Here is a 17,081-nt window from a genome sequence, read left to right as displayed (position 1 = left end):
TAAAATGCAAGTTCAGAGATAAAATTATTAAGAACTTCAAGACCACCACAGCAGAGCAGTAAACCAAGCATGGGGCCCTTATGAGCACAGGTCATATAAACACGAAGGCAACTCTGTTGTCGGATTTGAAGGATAAATGAAAACTTTACTGCAAGGAAAAGCAACAGTAATGCATCAAAACTTGAATGGGTAGGAGTCTTAAGATGTTTGCAACATATAATGCTTGTATGCATGGAGAAATGTACTATAATCTTCAATAAGTAGAGGTGAGGAGGAAAACAAATTTCTTCAGTGGATACAGGCATCTTTTTCTTCCTTTATTTTTCATCCCAGAGGAACATCAATAATGGTTCTTCATGATACTATTGCATTTTAAGGTCAAATTTCCAGAAAAGAAAACTTCGGATTTCAGAGTAGCACCAGTATAGATACTTATAAATATCTGATTTTTGACTATGTGATGAAAGATGGAATAAAAGTAGACTCTGGTGTAAAAGTAGAGTCTGGTCAAGAGATTGTGTCTTTAAAAAGTAATTTTTTCAGGCACTTCTCTGGCAGAAATCACTTTTCCTTAGAAATAATGTGATTAAATGATGACTGGGTCTTCAGAGTAGTCTAAAACTATAGACCTGATGTTGTACTTAGAGTATAAAGTTAATAGTGTGATTTACCAACAAAAACCTCATGTGTAATATTTTTTTATGAGAGATACATTTCAAAAATGTCAGGAACACATTTCCACTCAACTTACCCAGTAGAAACAGGGGCCTCTCTGAGTCCCACGATGGTGGAAGAGGATCCTAGGAGGTTCCCTGATCCCTAAAAGTATGTTGGCAGCTGTGGGAGGTGAAAACCTAGATTGTTCTTGGTACGGATAACTTGTTAAATTTCTACATTTATTTTTGAACCAAGGGGTCTGTGGAAAGAAGAAAGTACTTGCCTGTAAATACTCAGGAGAACATGTCTTTAGAAATACTTTGCAGAATACTGGGTGAACATCCCTTTACTGATATCTTAAGATGAGTTCCTTACCCGTGTGTGCCTCTAAGTAGAAAAAAATTAGTTTCTCATGCTATTATAGCAATATAATTTAAAAATCTGCTGCCCTGTTACTGTTGGAGAGGCTGAAATGTGTTGGGCTTTCTGCATAGTTCCTTTCTGTTCATGACTTGGTGATAAGCCTAGAAATATTTAAGAAAAAAAAAAAAAACCCAACCCAAGAACAATATTTTCAACAGAACAAGACTCTAAAAAGAAGAAATTAGAAAGTGATAGTTAAACATATCAGAGGATTGACCTATCAATACTCAGAACACTAAAGTTAAAATAATGGGTAACATTTATTTCGAGTTCACTCAGTTCACACAGGCACTGAGCTTTCTTTTTTTTTTAATATTTTATTTATTTATTTGAGGGAGGGGCCATGCACAAGTGGGGGGAGGGGCAGAGGAAGAAGGACTGAGGGAGAGGGAGAGAGAATCTCGAGCAGACTTCGCTCAGCAGCAGGGTCCATCACAGGGCTTGATCTCATGATACAGAGATCATGACCTGAACCAAAATCAAGAGTCAGTTGCATGACTGACTGAGCCACCCAGGTGCCCCCCCCACACACACACTGAGATTTCTATATGTTAATTCATTTAGTCCTCACATCAATTCACCAAGGTACTTATTCTATATAGTATGTTACCTTAACTTTTATTGAAGTATGATTAACATACAGTGTTATATTAGTTTTAGAGATTCAACAATTCTATACATTACTCAGTGCTTATCATGATAACTATACTCTAATCCCCCCTTACCTACTTCACCCATTCCCCACCCACCTCCCCTCTGGTAACCATCGGTTTGTTCTCTATAGTTGAGTCTGTTTTTCTGTTTGTTCACTTGTTTTGTTTCTTAAATTCCACATATGAGTGAAATCATATGGTATTTGTCTTTCTCTGACTTATTTCACTTAGCATTATACCTTCTAGCTCCATTCATGTGGTTGCAAATGGCAAGATCTCATTTTTTTATGGCTGAGTATATATCAAGAATATATATATATATATCTCACATCTTCTTTATTTACCTATGTATGGACAGTTGGGTTGCTTCCATATCTTGGCTATTGTAAATAATGTTGCAATAAGCATCATAGGGGTGTACATATCTTTTCTAACTAGTGTTTTTGTTTTCTTTAAATAAATACCCAGTAGTGGAATTACTGGATCATATTGTTGCATACAACATTTTAAAAATGAATTTTTAGAGTCACCAAGATATGAAGTATCTTAACCAAGAAGCTCCTAAACAGTGAAAGTAAAATCCACACTCAGTGTGTCTGACTCCAGGGTAGCCTATCCCAACATTATGTTATATTTTTATGTTCTTATTTCCGATATGGCTTCTACATGGTAGATGCTCAGAATTGTAGATGCTTTGCTGAATATTTAACATGGAAGTTATTATTTTAATTCCCAATTTAAATAGTACTAAGGAGTGTTAGGCAAGGATGTATGTTCATTTAAAAGTGAAATTTACTGACACGTTTTTAATAACTGTAAAACACTTCATGTCCACATGGTAGAATTAGAGATATTTGAGCCACAGTAAAAATTTGGCTTGATAGAAAATGAGAGATTAAATTAAAACAATTTAACCCCTCTCTCCCACATTAAAGTCTTTTTATAGACAAAGAAAAAAAAACATATAACATTAGAATTTTTAGTTACTCTGATTCTTATATCATCCAAATGGTCATGTGAGTGAATTTATCAAATACCATATAAAATTATATTTCCTCTTAGGTTTCTAAATAGCTTGCAAATGCCATACCTTAAAAAAATGCATACTCAGCACCAAGCAAAATAGTTGTCAGGTAGTATATGTCTAAAGGTTGTTTATGCATTAAATAGATTTATTACTGGATGATAATTATAATGCATAATAATTGCTAAAAAGAAATGCAATGAAACCTACATTAAATGCTTTTATCACTACTTTTGGCAAACTAGAAGGGGAAAAATAAAAATATCAAGTTCATTTCAGCAAGAATTTGGAATAAAGAAAGAGCAATACAAGTTACAAAGCACATGAAAGTGACTACTTGAAAGAATTAAGATTTAAAAACATAGAGACACAAGAATATGTAATGAAATGGAAATGAGTTTCTGTTGGTTGTAATGGACAGTATGGGAATGTGTATAGAGATTTAGAGTAGCTTAATCCAAAGTAAATAGAGCCACGCAGTTGTTTTACTGAGGAAAAATGGATTTCTCAAAATAAAAGACATTCTTTATAATTATGGTATTAAACCCTAATGGAGAGTAAGGATGCTGCTCTGGTGTTTTTAGAACATCACTGAATATCTTTCTTGTCTATGCCAAGGACAGTTATTCTCTCTTCAACTAAATCAAAGATTCACTTGCAGGGAAAGACCTGAGCTTCTGAGTATCATTGATTAGATATTGACAGTCTTCTCTGGATATAATGAGGATGTATTTTTCCTTGATAGTAAAATATATAATATTTGAGAGTAAAGGTAAGGTTCCAATTATAAAAAGACTATTTAAAACATGCTTTAATATTTAAAATAAGTTATGTATCAAGAGGGCTTTTGTTTTTAAATTTTCACTAGATGTAAGGGATATACATGCCTATATATCAATATTATGCTTCAATATACAAAAATTTATTTTTATCACAGAAAAATATTAATATTTTATGGATCTCAAATGCCTTATACATATGCTCTTTCTCCTTTTTTGTGTTTTTTTATGGTTCATATTTACGTTCACAATAGTAACATTTGATTTATTTCTCTTTATGAAATTTCATTTTTGAATACGTAAAGAAAGAACTTTAGTTAAAAACTACTACAGGTCTTTTCTTTACATTTTGTATCTTACTGGTTTGGTTTTTTTTGTTTTGTTTTGTTTTTTGTTTGTCTGTTTGTTTTGCTACCATACCTCACCATTTCTTCCCCCTTTCTCCACTAGAACAAAATGGCCTGAAAACTTTTAATGAGAAAGCAATCTTCCTCCGACCTCCCTTAGCTGTATGGAAAAATATTTCCTGTCCTGAACACCTATAATGGTGAGAGTATATCCCTGTCCTTCAAATAAATTAGCTTCTAGTTCTATAAATTTTATTTCAATTTAGCAGTTAGTTTGGGATCTTAAAGAATAAGGAAGATTACCTTAACATCTTAATCTAAAAGACAATTGAAATAAAGCTGAATCTTTGGAAGAAATAACCCATTCAAAATCAGGCATGTGATCTGAGAATAAAAATTTACTGTAGTATTTTATGGAGGTATATGGAATTATAACCAATTCAGAATGCTTTCAAAATACACTAAAACATGTATGTATTCAATCAAAATACAGCTTGGCAGGAGGTAGACAAGGACATGTTTGCAAGTTCTAATAGTATAAGAAAAAGTTGTGTTCGGGTGGAGTTCCCAAATTCTATAATCAACCCAGTAAGGATTTGACATCTCCAATCCTCAATTGTGATATTGTGAAACAATGGGAAATATACTTTTGGTCTTTGTCCCTGGCTCCTGGCTAGATCTCCTGAAGCCTTTGAAATTTCTTAAATAAACAGGTATTAGGAGCATCTTTTGCTTTAATATTTGGTCTTTGACCCTGGTTCCTGATACAGAGCTCCTAAAACTCTTGGAATTTTCCTGCATGAAAAGAACATCTCCTGGTGGACTCCTGGATAGCTTCATAATGGGGACTAGTCACCAGAAAGACCAGGCCACAGTTGGAAACATGGAACTTTCAGCCCCTTCCTTCCTCATCTTCCAGGAAAGGGAGAGGGGCTGGAGATTGAGTTAATAATTGATCATGCCTACATGATTAAGCCTCTGTAAAAACCCCTTAACTACAGGGTTTGCAGAACTTCTGGAATATTGAACATCTCCATGTGCCAGGAAGGAGGTGGACCCCAGCTCCACAGGAACAGAAGCTCCTATGCTTGGGACTCTTCAGGGCCTCACCCTATGTATCATGCCCTCTGTTCTATAGTAAACAAATATGTGTTTCCCTGAGTTCTGTGAACTGTTCTAGTAAATGTTCTATTGATTCAATCAATCCAAGGCAGCTAGGCCCAGACAATGGAATATTAGTCAGCACTAAAATGACATATCAAGCCATGAAAACATGTGTAGGAACCTCAAATGCATATTACTAAGTGAAAGAAGCAATCTGAAAAGGCTACTTACTGTATGATTTCAACTATATGACATTCTGGAAAAGGCAAAACTATGGGAGCAGGAAAAATAACAGGGATTTCCAGGGGGTGGTGGAGAGGGGATGGATAAGTGGGGTACAGACGATTTTAAGGGCAGTGAAAACACTCTGTATGATACTATAATGGTAGATATGTGTCATTATATATTTTGTCCAAACCCACAGAATGTACAACACCAAGAGTGAACCCTAGTATAAACTATGGACTTTGGGTGATTATCATGTGTCAGTGTAGGCTCCTCAGTTGTAACAAATGTACCACTCCGGTGAAGGATATTGGAAATGGTGAAGGCCCTGTAGGGCCTGTAGGTACAGGGACAAGGGGTAAATGGGAAATCTATCTTTTACTCAATTTTGCTGTGAACCCAAAACAATAGGGGTGCCTGGGTGGCTCAGTCAGTTGAGAGTCCGACTCTTGGTTTCTGCTCAGGTAATGATCTCAGTGTCCTGGGATGGAACCCTGCATCAGGCTCCGTGTTTAGCAGGGAGTCTGCTTCTCTCCTTCTCCTTCTTTCCTTCCCCCCAATCATGTACGTGCTCTCTGTCTCTCTCAAATAAATGAATAAATAAATCTTTAAAAAAAATAAAGGGCCATTTTGTATTATACTTACTACAAATTACCATATACAGCTGGACTTGCTTGCAACATAACAAAGAGTATTATAACAAATTATCATTAACCTAATCATTCTATCCTTATTAACATTTAATAGCCATCTATAAAAGTTATTTATATCATAATGCTTTATAAACAATATTCATTACCTGCATTTAATCATGGATTTTATGACAGACAGTATTGCTGTCCATGTAATTCCTGTGGCCCTTCTCCTTGCAAGAGAACACTGATCTAGTTTGGACTGGTCACTGGCCCAGCCCCAGTCCTGCTGCTTTGTCAGATGTTTAATTTCCATCCTCTTTTGCAACTAGGGACAGTCACATGATCCAGTTCTGGCCAATAAGTCTGAAGCAGAAGATTGCTTGGCAGAGGAGGGGGTGACAGAGTGTTCTGGGAAAGCTTACTTTTATAAAGGAGATGCAGGTTATCCCTCTCCTGATGGAAGACTACACCACACCTATAAAGTACTCTTGCCACACAATGCTGAATGTGAATCTGTGAATCAGATTAAGCCTCTAGATCCAACTCTCAATTTATAGCAAACAGAGAAGAACAAGGAACATATTAAATGACATCACAGGAATGAAATCGGCAAAACCCAGACCATGGGAAATCACAGGAAACAAAGCCTTATTTCTTCAACAAATGCACTGCAGAGAAAAGAAAAAGGAAATACAATCTATACATCTATGGATTTTAAAAAAAAAGACTTAAGAGCCATGTCAATTATTTGCAGGGGATCCTGATTCAAAGAAACTAAAAAAAAAAAAAAGTATGACACCAAAGAATATCAAATATTTGATTTTAAACCAAATTTTAAGTTAAATTTTTTAGACATGCAAAAGTGGTGTGTTTATATCTAAATAAAGTAACTTTTTTCATTTAGAGACACACAATGAAATGTTTGCAAATGAAATGATAAAGATGACTGTGGCTTACATTAAAATATTTCTGGAGTGGGAGAACTGGGTAGGATACAGCTGAACAGGCTTGGGGTTAGTTGATCATTATTAAGCTATTTGATGGGTACAGGGAGTTCTTTACACTTAATTTTCTACTTTGGTATATGTTTGAAGTTTTCCATAATAAAATGTTTTGAAACTATATGTGTGGATTTAGATTTGGCTGGCCCTTTCCTTTGTCCCTTCTTTACCTGACTTGGTAATGGACGTGGTACTGGAGCTCCAGCAGCCTTCCTGCTACCATGAGGCTTAAAAGCGTGAAGATGAGAATGGCCAAGCAGAAAGATGATAAAAGGCCCGTGTCTTTGATGACACTAATGAGCTCCAGACTTCTTACATAAAAACAAATTTGTATTTCTTTAAACTGCTATTAGTAGAGTTGTCTGTTGTTATCGTTGAGGGTATCCCTCCTGATATGATGTCTATGCAATAAATCTGACTTTCTCAAATAAGAAGTGTTAAAAAAAATTAAAAGCAGTGGAATAGACTCATCCAGAAGTACAATATTAATTCTTCCTTTGCACAATATTTCTTCCTAGTTTATCTACAAAGATCTTGGGATTTATAACCTACTTAAAATACAAACTAAATGTTTTGAATTAAATTCCGTTAGGTCAGAGTTACAGTTCCAATCATGTCAAAGTAGCTTGACTTGGACTAAGCCTCCCAATGACATCAATATAAAAGGTGGTCATAACAGAAAAACACTTGTTGAAGACACTGGTGAACAATTATAGCAAACAATAACTGGACTGCAGTTCTTAAAAACAGGGAAGTATAAGTTATAGGGTCCACATTTATCCATATTTTCCAGCTCAGTGGAGCAGAAGGAAATGGAACCCAAACTGCAAATAGCAGTCTGACTTGTTAAAGGAGACATAAATTGAGGTGCAACTGTCAGAGTGGCAGGATATTGAGGGACAATGAAAAGGAGGGGGTGGGACCCAAATATACCTGCAAAGAAATTCCCTTCAAGCTATGGGCAGACTCCTGGGGTGTACATATAGAGAAGTTAAGATTCCAAGAAACTCCTTGGAAAACAGCATTTGGAAGGCAAAAGAACTGAGCAGAGATTTCAATAGCTGCCTGATACTGAGGAATGAGAAACTAAGTCCATCTAACTTTATGCAGGTCTTAGTCTACTCAGGCCGCCATGACAAAATACCACAGCTGGGGTGACTTAAAAACATATTTATTTTTTTCAGAGTTCTGGAGGCTGGAAGTCTGTGGACAGGGTGCTAGCCTGGTCAGTTCATGGTGAGACCTCTCATCCCGGCCTCCAGACAGCTACCTTCTCACTGTGTTGTCACATGGCACAGAAAGAAGGAGCAAGCCCTCGGGTGTCTCTTCTCATAAGGGTACTAATCTCACCAGAGGGCCCCACCATCATGCCCTCTCCTAACTACCTTGCAAAGATCCTGTATCTCCCAGCATAATCACATTGGGGCTTAGGGCTTCCCCATATGATTTGGGAAGGACACAATTTAGTCTACAGCAATGGGCATTAGTTTTCTATTGCTATTTAACAAATTACTACAAATCTAGAGGCTTAAAACAATACAAATTTATTATCTTACAGTGTTGGAGGTCAGAAGTCTAAAATGGATCTCACTGGGCTAAAACCAAATAGTCAGAGGGCAGCGTTTCTTCCCAGAGGTTCTGGAGAAGAATTCATCCTCTTGCCTTTTTCACTCCCAGAGGCTGCTTGCATTCCTTGGCTCATGACCTGCTTCCATCATCAAAGCATCAATGACTGTTCAAATCTTTCTCATGCCTCTATCTCTCTCTTCTGCCTCTCTCTTCCACTGATAAGAATTCTTATGATTTGGCTCAGCCCACCCAGATACTTCAAGATACTCTCTCCATATCAGGGTCAGCTGGTTGGTAAACTTAATTCCACTTGCAGACTTAATTTTCTGTTGCAGCAGAACCTAATGTATTCACAGTTTATGGGGATTAGAACATGGAGTGTTATTTTGCCTACTACAATGGGCTTGGTGAACAACTCAACTTTTCTTTTTAAACTCCAGAAATGCCCTAGGAAAAGGTCAAAACTGAAATAGTCCATGCCTACCAAAACCTAGAACCAATCTTCAACAGGACCAAGTCAATCCACTAGACTTCTGTCTACTCTTCAACAGAAAACTACACAATTTTTGAAGGAAATAATATAGTTTTTACCCATTATGTCCAGCATCTAATAAAAAAATATGAGACATGATAAAATACAGAAAAAAAGTAGAGATAAAGGAAAACAGAAGTAGATAGAAACAGATCCATATACGATTCAGATACTGGAGTTCTCAGAATATTTAAAATTTATGGTCAACATATCAAGAAAATAGAGGAAAAGATAGGGAAGTGCAGGAGACACTCAGAATCCATCGAAATTGTCAAATAGAAATATGAGAACTGATAAATACAAGACTGAAACTAACAATGTATTAGAGGGCTGTAATAACAGATCAAAAACAGCAGTGCAAAGGACTAATGAACTGGAAGACGTGTCTTCAGAAAAGATACACACTTATGCATGAAGAAAAAAGAATATAAGAGACCTCTGGAACATAATGAAAATGTCTAATGTGCATGTATTAAGAGTTCTACTATGAGAGGATGAATAGAGGTAATATTTGAATTAAGAAAAACAGCAAATTAAACCCATAGAAAATAGAAGGTAATAACAAGTACAAAAGCAAAAAAAAAACCATATAAGAAATAGAAAGCAAGCATACAATAGCAAACAAAAGAAAGCAGCAGGTTTTTGAAAGATCAATACTTTTGTTAAATCTCTTGTAAGACTGATCAAGAAAAAAAAGAAAACAATTTATCCATTTCACATACCTTCACAAAACTAATCATGAATTTTTATTTTATTGCTGGACTATTATAAAATAAACCATCCCAAATTTCAGTGGCTTTTAACTATAATCATGTATTGTCTCTCCTATATCTGTGAGACCGCTGGGTTTCAGCTGCCCAGCTTCACTAAAAGTATCTTTTACCCTGTGCCCAGCTAGGGGACCACGAGTGTATATATAGAGAGATGGAGCCACAATTGGGAGTTACAATTCAATCTATTACAGTTACCTAGAACTTTATGCCAATAAATGCTACAATGTAGAAGAAATGGACAAATCACTTGAAAAACACAATGAAATGGAGAGAAACAATACATGTGAATATTCCTACACTATTAAAGACATTGAATGTGAAATTAACAATTTTTTTTCACAAAGACAGTTGCTGTCATGAATAGCTTCAGTGGTGAATTTTTCCAAACATTTGAGGAAATAATAACACAAATGTTGTATAAACTCTTCCAGAAAACATAATAAGATATAAGACTGCCCCGTACATTTTTGAGGTTTGCGTGACCTTGATAGAAAAACTGACAAGGACATTATAAGAAAAATTGCAAGCTAATAGTTCTCATGAACATAGACAAAAATCCTAAACAAAATTATAATAAATCCAAATCAAATACGATGCTCAATTTGGCTCATAACAAATCTTTGCAAAGGTTGGTGACTTTTTGCTTTGTTTTGATGTTTAGTTTTCATAAAAGGAATTTTACCAAAGGGGTCCTTTACACCCAAGTCCTTTGAAACTCTGCATTTTGCTGCTCGAGTATTATCAGCCAGAGCTGAGAGTTCTCTGCCCCTGGTGTGAATTTTTTTGACTAGTTTGTAACTGAAAAACTTTGAGAATTTTTTTACCAAAAATATTAAATTGCATCATTATTGGAAGGGCACCATATACTTTCCTATTCCAGCAAATAGCCTGGTAACCTCACAGAAGCAGGAAATGAATTAAAATCATAAAACGTAATAAACATTTCAAATGAGTTCACATCTCTGTGCTCAGCTTGTGGCAGTGTGGAACCCTGGCAGCTCACGCCAGAAGAAGCTGCATGATTCCATCAGCCTCCTGGCTACCAGGCAGGAACGTTGTAGGAATGAGAGACTTCGTGGAGTTCAAAACAAGAGTCTTTGCAAATGGATAACCAGAGAAGCTGGGAAGCATGCAAAGAATTCAGCCCTTTAGCTAAATTACCTAAATGGAAATTATTCACCCAGGAGCTCCATCCTACTGGAAACTCTTGGTCAATGTGTGAAGAAATTAGCAGCTTAAAAAAAAAAATCTTCAGGCTGAACACTTATTATTTTGGAAGTTTTAGTTATGAAACTAGCTGGACAAGGTGGAATGGTCCTTCTAGCATCATAATGAATTTGACTTTGCTTCTTTTTTTCCCTTTTTAAAACATTTTAACTATCAGTTTTATAGTTTTAAGAAAATACCAGTTGAATTAGAGTCTGATTCAATCCGAGGTGTGTTACCAGTTAGGTAGAAGCATTAACTCTATCTCTTATATCATTTAAAAAGTGACAAATAAAGTGTCTGTACTCCTCTAAAAGAAAAGCAGAAATAATAAAAGCAGAACAAGTAGACCACATATTTCAAAAGTAAGTTCTTCAAAATATATGAGTCACCATCTGCAACTTGAATCAGTTTCTGTCATAAAAAGAATATGAAACTGTGTGAAGGTTCATAGAGGGAATAGCTCTATACTATCACCATTACATAGTTTCTATTTTAACATTTGAGAAAATGCATCCTGGGAATCTTAGTCAAGATCCTTATGTGCAAGTAACAGAAACCAGCTAGCTAGCTAAATATGAAATGGGAACTCATTAAAAGGATACAGGGTTATCTCTTGGAACTCAGGAATGCTGACTGGCTGCTTGGGAACCAGGACCAGGAACTATCTATAAAACTGTCACTGTTATACCTCTGTCTCCTATCTCTGCCTTCTGGACCTAGCCAACAGGCTTTGCTGCCTTCTTTAAATGTGGCAGGCAGTACTTGGCCATCCAATAGCTTCTGAGGCTCATTTACAACCTTTGAAGAGTCCATATCAGACTGACTCCACTGAATCTCATTTCTAATTCCAAATACCCACTTAATTGACCTAGTGTCCATCCAAAGTCCAATTGGCTGTCAGGATTTTAATCCTATGACAAGAATGCAGTTCTTAAAGAAATAGCAGTACAGAAATCCAAAACGAGTTTTAACTCATGGCATCTCAAGATGATACCATGATCCAAGATGACTCCAGTGGTACAGTGGGTATTGATAGTAGTAGCATGGATATGGTCAGTAAGGCTCAGGGTAGGTGTGTTTGGTTACATGGATTCCTTGTTATCTCTTCCAGTTCACCTAAGAGAAGATACCTCTCTACAGCTGTAGCCCTGCCGGTCAGCCCTAAGGGTGTTGAAGAATAAAGGGCAGTTGGGATGGGAGAAATGGGGAGATGGTGTCAAAGGGTACAAAGTTTCTGTTACACAGGATGAACAAGTTCAGGGGACCCAATGTACAGAATGGTAATTATGGTTACTAATGCTGTATTATATACTTTAAATTTGCTAAGAAACTAGGTCTTAAGTGTTCTCACCACAAAAAAAGAAAAAGGTTAATGATGTGAGGCAATGAATATGTTAGCTTGACTGTGGTTATCATTTCACAGTATGTATACATATATACACACATATACAATAACATTGTACATCTTGTATATTTTTTATTGGTCAATCATACCTCGATAAAGCTGAAAAAAGGATAAAAGGCAGTTGTCCCCACTGACACGGGAAAATCAAAATGATTTCTGATATCCCTTCTCTTGCTGTATAAGGTACAGACAAGCTCTTGTGTGGCTGGGGTCAGCTAGGCCTTTTACAAAAATCTTGTCTATGTTTTCAAGCTTTATTGAGATATAGGAGTTTGTTGGATCCCCACACTCATCTTACAATACCAGTGACCTTTCTGCTCACTTCATAGGATGGGAAACTGAGTCAGAGTCAATGTGCTGAGGTGGAGAAACCCTGATCATAGATTCATGAAAGTTTGTGTAATTTCTGGGAAATCTCATGGATTCTGATCTGGCATTTCCTTCCTTTTGTGTGATGATTGTTTTTTAAAACATGAAAGTGATGTGAAGATGAGTTATTATAATTTTAATATAAAGCATTTACAAAATGGAGTGGGAAAGCCTCCTTGTGTAAGATAGCAGTAAGTAGTAAAAACCTAATGGTAAGCAAAGCTGGCTGATTGATAGTATTCTCCCACCCTCTTCTGTGATCCTCACCTGAGTCTCTGTATTTCACATGCTCTGGCCCTTAGATGTCTAGGATCCACTATGATATCATCTTATCGAGGCCAGCTCTTCCCAAATTACTTCAGGTGAGAGCCCCCCCCCCCTTTTTTAATCTGCCTGTAGTGCACATGGCCATTAAGACCATTCTGACATTTCCCAACATATTTCATTTACCAGGCATAATTGAAACCCTCGAATATCCTTCCCTGTGAGGGAATCACTCCAGAACCCTTTGTTAGCTTGACTGTGGTTATCATTTCACAGTATGTATACATATATACACACATATACAATAACATTGTACATCTTGTATATTTTTTATACAAAGTCCTTTTGGACTAAAGGATTGTGTATGTTCTTTACAACTTAAAACTCATGATTCCTTCTGATGTAATTTCTTCCTTCAGCTGCAGAAATCCCTTGTGTTTCGTGTAGGAGTTTTTCCTTCAGCCACCGTGGATATTTATTATCAGTAAAGTTCATGTCTTTTGATAGGTACCTGCATTAATTTTTCTTGCACAGGTACTTAGCAGTGGAATTGCTGGGTCATTGATTAGGCATCTGTTTGCCTGTCCTCGATTCTGTAAGTCTTCCAACCGACTCTCCCACATGTAACATATGGCATCCAGCTGCTGCGATCTTCACGAAAAGTTGGCATTGACAGTCTTCTTCATCATAGGCTTTCCTGATGGTGTGAATAGTTGTCTTGTGATTTTAATTTATGTCATTAATTTAATGACTAATAATGTTGAGTACCTTTGCTTTTTGGCCAAGATGTCCTCCTTTGGGAAGTGCCAGTTCAAGTGTTTTGCCCATATTTTTAAATTGGGCTATTTGTTTCTCATTCATTTGTAATAGTTATCTATGTACTGCAGATATGAATATTTTCCAAGATCTATGTACAATAAATATCATCTGCTAGAAAGTAGCTTGCTCTTTCACTTTCTTAATGGTGTTTTTGATTAAAAGAAGTTCTTAAAATTAATAAAGTCTAATCTAATGATCTTTTCTTTCATAGTAAGTACTGGCTAAAATGTGTTTGTCTTCATCGAGATCAGAATATATACTCCATTATTTTTCTCCAGAAGTTGGACCATTTTACCTTTCACAGTTAGGTCTACAATCCATCTAGAACCAATATGTGTGATGTGAGGTAAGAGTCAAGATAGATAGTTAATCAAGAATCATCAAGAGGCTTGAGTAGAAAGAGACACAGAGAGCAGTGTAGCTCAAAGAGTCTCAATCAGGCTGATGGGAACACCAGAGCAAAGACTGCCCTCAAAGGAGTCCTCTATGAAGCAGAAATGTCTGACCAGTACACCTGGCATGTTCCATTGTTGGCTGAGAGGTTTCAGGAGAGAGCATGGCCTTGGTATAAACGCTATAGAAGATCTTGAGTGTAGCAGCTGAAGGCTGTCTGCTAACTACATCTCTGACATCAAGTTCTCTCTTGAAATGTGATCTCAGCATCACACTTCCCTGACTACCACAGTGTTGAAAATTCCCAATCTAGGGGTGCCTGGGTGGCTCAGTTGTTAAGCGTCTGCCTTTGGCTCAGGTCATGATCCCAGGGTCCTGGGATCGAGCCCCACTTCGGGCTCCCTGCTTGGCAGGGAGTCTGCTTCTCCCTCTCCCTCTACTGTTCTCCCTGCTTGTGCTCTCTCGCTCTCTCTCTGTCAAATAAATAAATAAATAAAATCTTTAAAAAAAAAAAAAGAAAATTCCCAATCTCTTTTTTCTATAATTTTGAGCATATCAGTCACAGTGGGGTTGTTTGTTTCATTAAAGAGTTTCAGCCTGGTTACCCCAGTATCTGAATCACTCTGGGTTTCTAGTGTCTATGGTTTCTACTGGTTCTAATCAAGTGCCTTTATAATCAAGACTCCTATTTTTTTATTAATAATGCACATTGTATTTTTAAAAAATCATCTTCCTCCAAAGAGGTGGGCAGATACAATGGCAATGGATCACTCCGTTGTAGCCTGACTTTTCACTGTAGTTACTATTTCAGAATTTCTTTTACTCCTAGGGTCATAGCCCTTGTTCCTAAACCTTTGCTCTCATTTCTTAGATACAGGCGTTACTTTTCTAGCAAGAGCCTTCTGGGGTAAAGAAAAGCCCTTTGAGTTTTCACAGACTGCACCAACTTGGAAAATCATAAAAACTCTGGTCTCTGGTTCCCTAGCACAGGTAAAAATGGACATCTCAGATCAAAACTTGAACCTCCTAGCTGTCATTGTCTCTTATATTGTTTGGATGCTCACCTTACACACATATAGCTTAGGAGTCAGCCAACAATTTGAGTGAAATTTGTACATAGGTTTTAGGGCCACTTTCTCTGGCATTCTCTCCTCTAAGACTGTTAGCCTCTAGGTTTCTGTGGCTTTGACAACCTTGAACTCTAACCTCTGTCTCACAGCTGTGAGTAAAATGTGTTGCTTTATGCTGGAGTTCCACTCCCTTGCCCTGCAGCAAACCAAAATCTTAATTTCTGAAAGTGCATTTTTAAAAAGAAAGCCCCCCCTGGGGCATCTGGGTGATTCAGTCGGTTAAACTTCTGCCTTCCGATCAGGTCATGATCCTGGGGTCCTGAGATCCAGCCCCGCATCGCATTAGGCTTCCTGCTCATCTGGGAGCCTGCTTCTCCCCCTCCCTCTGCTGTTTTCCATGCTTGTGCTCTGTCAAATTAATTTAAAAAAAAAAAGAAAAGAAAAAGAAAAAAAAAAGCGCCCCCCGCTCCGTGTGGTTCATAAACAAAGTGAAGTTTGAGAACTGGAGACCTAGAATCTAGATCTAGATATATTTTGTTCCTGATTCATGGGAATCCCATCCTATTAATGCTCTCATCTCTACCAGTGAGTAAAGCAAGACTGGGGTAACTGAGGTACCGTGGGTCATGGCATGCTGTTTTATTCCACACTCCAATTCACGCGCTCAGTCCATGTGACCAAGGTTTCATGCTTACTTCCCAATTTCCCCACAAAGCCCTGCTCTGAATTCTAGCCTGTGTGGAAGGCTGGACCCCAAATTTCCTTCAGCCAATCTTTTTTCAAACATTGGTAATATTTCAAGTTTTATTTATGACCAACCAGATGAATGTGAAATTGAATCCTCTTGTGGTTTTAATTTAAATTTTCCTGGTTACCAGTGATGTTGAGAATCTTTCCAAATAATTATTAGCCATTTATGTTTACCCTTTCTGAATGGCCTAATTATATTTCCCCCATTTTCTATGGGATCAGTTACCTTTTACTTACTGTTTGTAAGATCTCCTTAAGTCTGTTCAGAATTTTTATATGGAAGTTATATGTATGTTTTTAACTTTAAATGAATACAGTATGAAAGGTTTCAGAGGCTATTAATATTTGACAGCCATTCATAAAAATCTAACACTTTTATCTCACTAAAGCAGACACTGAATAAATACATTACTCTTCTAAGGATATCTACATACTCAGTGGCAGCCAGATATAGGACCTGCGTCTCCTACACCTTGCCTGGGTCTTTTCCAATTCTATCCAGCAAACTTACCAAGAACCCATGCAGGCCAAGCACAGTTCTAGCCCCTGAGGATGTCAACATGAACACCATAACCAGCTTTCGCCATGTGACACTTCCCTGCTGTCCTCAACTTCCCAACAAAGCAGACAATGCCAGCTACTTGAGGTTCTAAAACACACAATGTCCCCTTTCTCCTTGGGTTTCTGCAGATGTTCCATCTGTCTGAGGCAAATCTTTACCATACTTCTCCCTTTTTTTTTTTTTTTTTACTATTTCCAGACTCAACCTAATCATATCCTCATCTGTAATGTTTTTCCTTAACTGTCCTAGGTACTGTTAGGCATTTTCCCCAGAAGACTGTATGCATAATATTTAGTTTCAGGTCTTTCTCCAAAAACTGTGATACTGGAGGACAGGACCCATGTGATTTGTATTCCCAAGTACCAGATACATGGCAGGTTTGTAACAACTATTTGTTGTTAAGAAAAGCTGGTGGGCAGGGTGGTCAGACCCTATTCAAATAACTATATGTTCTAATATGATAAGTGTGAGGAGTGTGCTTTAAGTTATAATGCATGCCACCTTCTGTAGGTATAACA

This window comes from Neomonachus schauinslandi, chromosome 3 (genome assembly GCF_002201575.2).
Source record: "Neomonachus schauinslandi chromosome 3, ASM220157v2, whole genome shotgun sequence".
Classification (NCBI taxonomy): domain Eukaryota; kingdom Metazoa; phylum Chordata; class Mammalia; order Carnivora; family Phocidae; genus Neomonachus; species Neomonachus schauinslandi.
This window is presented reverse-complemented; position numbering follows the sequence as displayed.